Raw genomic sequence first — 7,529 nt, forward strand, 5'->3', positions numbered from 1 at the left:
ATAAAGAAATCAGTACACGAAAGTTTTGACGATCACTGATTTACCTTCATACGTTTAAATACAAAATGGCCGACTTTAGTGTTTTGTATCTTATCTACAGCTGTTATCAGTTTTGGTGAAGTGTTTATCAGATGTGTGGTTACAATACGAGCGACGCTTTTACATGCACGTAGAAAGTAAGAATGTGGGTCATAGATTGGGCAGTCTTAATCTAAAATATGTATAGATAACATGTCAAAATGCAATTATATTTTATAAAAGCAATAATTTGTGAACTTTCTTATAAATAAAGAAAACCTTATATTTCTTATTATAAACTAAAGCCTTATTTAAAAACTTTGTTATGAAATACGCCAACAAGATGTACCATTTCATTCTTCTTAAAGAATAGAAGTAATTGTGACACGTCATGATAATTTCAGTCGCAGGTCGTTCACTGGACGCCTTCCCCCCACCTTCCCCATAGATTTCCAATAGGACCGGTAAGAAGCGGCGCGCAGCCAGTGTGCTCCTACAACTTTAACAAGGTTTTTTTATAAGATGACCCCTCTTTTTTGGGTGTCTTCAGTTCCACCTATCTTATTGTTATGACAGGAAATTTTTTGACAATTTTTTTATCATTCTTTTTTATTTACACTCTCTTCACTCGTACATTACAATACATTCTTTATCCTCCTTCAAACTTTAAAATTTCATACATTCTAATCTCTTTCATTCACAGTCATTATATACATCGACTCTCTTTCTTCGCCACATTTTTTGATATCTCAGTTGGTTACTGTAACAAGGTTGTTTATCCATCTTGCAGATTGACGTCTTGCGCTGCACCTACCAGTCAGTAATCTCCACTTCTGGACCTTAAGGCTCTTGCGGTTATCTGTTCTGTGCCTCACATGACCTGCTCACTACCGTTTCTACTTTTAGGTTACGTTAGGATTTCATTTACGGATTTCCTTATTTCGTTCCCGGGCATAGCCCTCTCTATGGCTCGTTGAGCGACTGTGAGATTGTCAGTGAGGCCCAAGTGGGAGACTATTTATGTAACAAAACTCTATCAAACTTTCTTCTACTTCTTTTCAGCAGATAGTTTTATATGTTTGTATATAAAATTTACATGTTATTGATATGTTTGTAACAAATAAATATATATTATATATTTTACATAAAACCATATTTAAGACAGAAACTCTAACACTCGCGCCGCACCTTTATTTACTATTATCGCACACCTAGGACAGATTGCATTCACACCTCATTACATTTCCGAAAACAAAGCGAATATTTCGTATTATTCATTATTTATCACGTAATTAATTTCTAAGTAATTCTATTGTACTTTAGATTAATCATTGCTGTTTAATACAACAGAAAATAAAATTCACCTTAGTTGATATGATGACCGTTGGAGCCTTTAGGTTTCGAAAGTGAATTGCCAGGACACAGGACGTTTACCCGTAAGGTGGAGATACCACCTTTCTAAGGCTGCCAAAAGACGCTAGACGCTGGTCGCATCCAACCGGTCTTATTGAAAATCTTTACTGGAGGCTTACGTCCACCTATGGGCGTTTAAAGTATCTCGTCTCTATATCAATAAAGAATCTCCTTTGCTTAAAAAAATCAATAGAGACCTATTGGTTTTGTGATTCAAATAAACTAATTAGGTTTTTTGTTTATCTTAATGACATCATGTTTACAATTTACTTTTATTAAAAATTAATTTAGTCAAGTTTATACAGGATAATGATTTCTAGAAATTATGAGCAGTGGTAGCCCAACGGTTGAAAATTGAGACTAGGCATCATAGGTCGCGGGTTCGGTTCCTGGTAGTAATCTTAATCAATTCACACTTTGTGCACTAATTATATAAAATTACCACTATTCACATACAAGTTTCTACAGGATAGGCGGCAGCGTCTCCTGCGTACCTTAATACCACACTGCGATCGCCAACCCGACGCCAAGGGTGGCGATTATGGTAAATCCGCCTACAGGTGTCTTTGGGTGAGGCTTTTGTCTTGCAGTGAGAACTTTAAACGTATAAAAGCTTACAAGGGTTTTATTTATACCTCATTTGTTTAAGTTTTATAGCTTTCACACTGGTTTCCATTCAACCAGCAAACACTCACTGTAAATAATTCTGAAAAATGTTACATTTTTATATGACTCAATTTTTTGTATGCGACTGTCCAATAACTTCTGGCAGTACAAAGTTTGCAAGGACTAATGGTAAAGAATAATTAATTTTGATATATGGTATGTAATTTGAATTTTGAAAACGATTTTTCTTATTATATTACCATTACGTTATTTAATATTTCTAAAAGGATTGATTATTAGAAACGTGCGCCATACATCAATTTTTTCATACCTTTTAAGGTTCTACAACCATAACCAATCGACGTTATCGTCGTTTCAGCCCATAGACGCCCAATGCAATACACAGATCTCCCTCAAAGATATCTATGGAGGATATAGCTTAATAGCCACGCTTGGCAAGCGGGCTGGCAATCGGAGTGTGGTAGTATAGTACGCAGTTTTATGTAATTAATGCACAAAGTATAAATTTTATTTGATTGTATCACGAGAAACGAAGCCGCAACCTTCTCTACCGCAGGACTACCAGTGTTCAATCGATCACACTATATATATCTATAATATATATATCATATAAGTTCATAAAAATAATTCGACGCGTATTGACTCTGCGGTCACTATACGCTCAACACTACCGACATTCCATATTAATGAACGTTAAATCGAAATCGAAATAAATGATGAACGACATATTTGTGAGTTTTGTTAAATGATTTTGATTTTCCTGAATTCTTGCACGGTTTAACTAATATACATTTTGCTGTGAACAATTTCTCCTGTACATATATTCAAAGAGAATTTTTCTTTGTTTTTGATATAGAAAATGGTAATATGCCTGTAGCTTTTTTAGATTTATAATGGAATAGCACCTTAAATGCTTAGTCTATTTCTTAGAAACTAAGTTCTACGACCTCAAAGTCTTATTCCGCTAAGACTAGATTTATCAATGTCATGTATCAGGCATTCATTTGATGTGTGTCTGAAAAAATATAGTATACCAAAGAAATAGCTTGATTATTGTTCAAATTTCGTTTTACATGTCTATATAAGGCCACAGGTAACCCATAGAAGAATAGAAAGAGCTACCCTCGGAATTTCTCTGCGAGATCGAATGAGGAATAAGGTTCCCAAAATGAGTAACCACGTAGCTCGAAGAATTATTCGTCTGAAGTTGAAGCTGTGGCCATCCTGTTCTTGCACATAGCTCTTGCAAGTGATGGCTGTTGGGGCTAGAAGGTTGTCGAAGGGCAACCAATGTGGTAGATGTGTGCAAATCCTCTAGTTGGATCGACATAGTAAAAATCGCGAGAAGTCGCTGAGTGTGAACAGTGCTAGACAGCGGGGGGGGGGGGGGTTTGATACGCCGTGCAGTAGACGTGTATCGGCCGAAATGATGATAGTGATATTGATACGGTAAAGTTCTTTGACAATTCTGCTTTGCTAATAGCACAAAATACATACATAGTAGCATAGTTCAAAATATTCTAATTCTAATATAACACTTCAGAATTTACTATACAAAAAAGAAAAAAAAAAACAGTACACGTCTCATTGTAGCTTAAAAACTCCAATACAGTGCTAAAAAACTGCCAATTTTCTTTTCCAATGTGGCACAAAAGTGAAAAATATATTAAAGCAGCATTTCAATTTATATTGGAGCTTAAGCAGCGCCTAACAAGTCCCTATGGACAGTAATCCGATGCGCGCCATCTAGCGGCGAGCAGGATAATCACTCGCTAATTGACGTAAATCGTACTTTGACGACAAAACGCGGGAAATTGCAGTAAGTGGTGATATTCATTAATCAGAGAATAAAAAAAAAGAAATGCGTTTGTATTTGGTGAACCTGATTCGTTCATAGTAACGAGTGTAATGAATTTTATTTATTAAGAACGCGTTTGGTCTTACTCCAGGTGTAGAGCAGTTCTCTATCATGACCGGAATGAAATATTGTTGTGCTAAGGAAACGGAATGATTATGATTAAATGGCTATTTTTACATCTGCAGGAATAATATTGTAAAAGGTTCATATAGTCATTACTGTAGAGGAAATGCTCCCACACACACGCCTCTACGGGAGCAGCGACGGATTATGTCGGACTTGCATTCGCTTAACCTTCTACATTGTTCTTCCATCATATCTACATGGAGTTCTGAGAAAGTTTTCACATTTTCGAAGCCCTATCAACAACGCACTACGCAACCTCATCTTGAGACAGTATTACTATTTAACACTGGTAGAGGACTCCCGCTCATCTGTTATTCAGAGGTCAAGGGTACCTAGAGTGAATTTTAACAAGTACTGCTCTTTGGCTAATAAATTGGGCCGTAGATGCGATTCCGCTTTATGGCGGAAGGACGCGAGAACGGCACATCGTAACATCGAAACTCCTCTTTCTCCGCGACTTCGCCTCTACTTCGCAACCTATTTGCTCATCTCTGAAGTGAGCTCATCAAGCCCGCTTAGGCTGGTTGGTCCCATACAACCCTAATCCTACAGTTTGGGCCATCCATTTACGTAAATTTTTGCTATTCCGTTAATGACCAGGCCACGGCTACTGGGAAACCAATTCAGGAGATTGGGGGATTGTTGTTGACCGTCGCAGCAACTATTTCAATGGCATAACAATAATGTATTATTATTACTTCGCGTTAACAACGCTCACTGTAACTCCTAGCCAAAGCTGTTGCGTTTGAAAGTATATCTACTACTCATCCTTGTGTTTAACTCGACTTTTTAATTGGGAACTATTTCCCGGGGTATGATTGATTAAATACTTGTTACCTGTATTTTTAAGGTACGAACAAACTGTAGTTTTAAACTGTGAAAGTGTGTTGTAGCAAAACACACAATAGCTTTCATATATTATATCTCACCTATGCATATGCTATATTTTATTTTGTTTATAGACTCAATAAGAACAACTGGTTTGTTACACGTAATTTAAATAAAGATCATTGTATGCACTAGTTTAAGATTTGCTGTAATATTTTTATATGTTTGTTTACCTTGCAATTGTGCCCTAAAAATTAAATTGAGAATACTTTTTTTTAAATTAAAATATATTATTATTTATTAATACAGTTAAAACATCTATTACCGCGGTAAGTAGTATTGATATTATTTACCGTTGTTACTAGTTGTTACTAGTATGTGTTAGACAATTTTGCAATCTTTGACTTGCATTATCTTTTATAAAACGAACAGGCACTGCTTATCACACTCGCTGGTAGTACATATGTATCTGATATCCTGATATTAGACTGCTGTAAAGGTTTTTTTTTAAACATTCCCACTGATGAGCTTCAAATCTCCCTTAAGGGCTAACAAAATTGACAGTATAGTAAACACACAATGGCGTCATGACGCATAGATCATATGTGTTTAAAACGGCTTCTTCATAAAATCATAAAATTTATGAATTATGACACTAGGCAACGAATACTAAACCTTAACCGAAACGTAATAAAGATGTCACTATAAAGACATTAGATCAGTACTCTAATAAAAATAAATTTTAACGCTATAGGTATAGAGTTAAAATTTAAGCAACTGTGTAATATTTGTTTTGTACAATACGCCCTGGTAAAGGGCCGGCTAAGAACGGTGACAGGTCATAATGAAGCAAAATGTAGGGTTGTCACTTTTGTGATAAAATATGTTAAGAGTTAATTAAAAATATACACAAATATATACATTAAGAATTAATTAACAATATACATAAAGTAATAATATTTTAATTTATTGTTATACTGTTCATAAGTATCCTTGATTATGTCGTCCAGCTAGTGGGGGGGGGGGGGGGGGCTTCACACACCACTTCTACGGTATCGTGGTCGCCACTCGAAAATCTTACGGTTCCAACGGCCGTTGCTTCAACGATGATGGATGCGAACAAATCCATCACCAATCATAAATTACGACACAAAATGGTGATTCCTTACTTCTAATCTTATTGTGAAGCTCACAGGTTAATGGACTATGGAAATAAGTACGGTTGGGATTTCTCCACGAAGTCGTATAAGGAGATTTGTATATGCAACATGAAGTCTGTATACGAAAGTAATTGACATGGACCAGCGAATTGGCAAGCTGAGGTAGCAATGGGTGGGCCATATATCACGCAGTTTTGGAATGGAGACCACGAATCGCCAAGCGCAGCATCCTAGACCTAAGGCCCAGCTATGGAGGTTCTATGGCTGAAATTAAGATCACGAAGAACTAACCACCTAAATAACTATTGTGGGCAGCCCTAACTAAGGGCTGTACACAAAACTATCGGATTACATCGAGTAGGCCGAGTGGCGACCCTGCTATTGTGCCACTGTCTCTTGGCTTCTGAATGAGAGCATTTGTCGTTCAGCGACAACTAAACTGTGGGTTGCCATTATTACAAAGTGTATTTATTGAACTTGAATACGTGAAGAAAAATGTTTATTTATTTATTCATGGAGTACACAAAACATGATACAGCGAAAGTACAGTATCCAGGAGTTTTTTTTTATAATAAGTAATGAGTCTAATATGCATCTATAAATACATACGCATCAAAAACAAAAGCAAAGAAAAAACACTGTATATTTTTTTCTACATTACACCAAGTTTTAAATGTTATTGATTTCAGCGAGATTCAGCAATATATAAATTGAGTAGTTTAATATTTATTGGATTAACTTTAGTTTTTGACAGATGTTGCCCTGACTTTTATAAGAATAATCAATTCGTAACTTATTAAATAGAACAATATTTATTTTAAAACATAGTTTTTATTTCAGTGCTTTTTGATACACCATATATGTTTTGTCAACATGGCAACAGAAACATACGATAATAGGCTACATGAAGAACGTGAATTTTCTAGATTAATGTCACAAAACAACGGCTGTCATTGCTATTTATTGTCAATTGCATCCTGCTTCGAAAATTGTAATTTTTGCAATAAGAACCTTCTGTGAGATATAATTAAACAGCTTCATCAATTTAGCGTTGAGCAGTAGTCGCTCAGCAGTCGAGGATTGAGATTAGGGATTGCAGGTCGCGGGTTCTATTTTCGGGATTCAATTTATTTACTTATATGATTCACTTTGTGCATTAATTACATAAGTTACTCATAGTTTACACGCAATATTTCTGAAGGCAAGCAGTCATATACCATAATATAACACTGATCATCAACCTGCCTGCCGAGATCGGCAATTATGATACATCCCCTCATAGATTGATATCTTGGGGGAATTCTTTGCCTTGCAGTGGACGTCTATGGGCTGAAAGGAAGACAAAGTATTATGAAATGTAAAACCTTTTTTTTATACAAAATGGACAAAACATTTGACGTCTGTTTCGCGAGGTCTACGAGACTACGTACTTGCCTAGAAGAAATATATTCACACTTAGCTTGAAGGTTCCTAAGTTATATTTAGCTGAAAACGAAAAC

Source organism: Battus philenor, unplaced genomic scaffold (genome assembly GCF_028537555.1).
Source record: "Battus philenor isolate CCGP_79_NKW_IND1 unplaced genomic scaffold, ilBatPhil1.0.hap1 SCAF_20, whole genome shotgun sequence".
NCBI classification, from domain to species: domain Eukaryota; kingdom Metazoa; phylum Arthropoda; class Insecta; order Lepidoptera; family Papilionidae; genus Battus; species Battus philenor.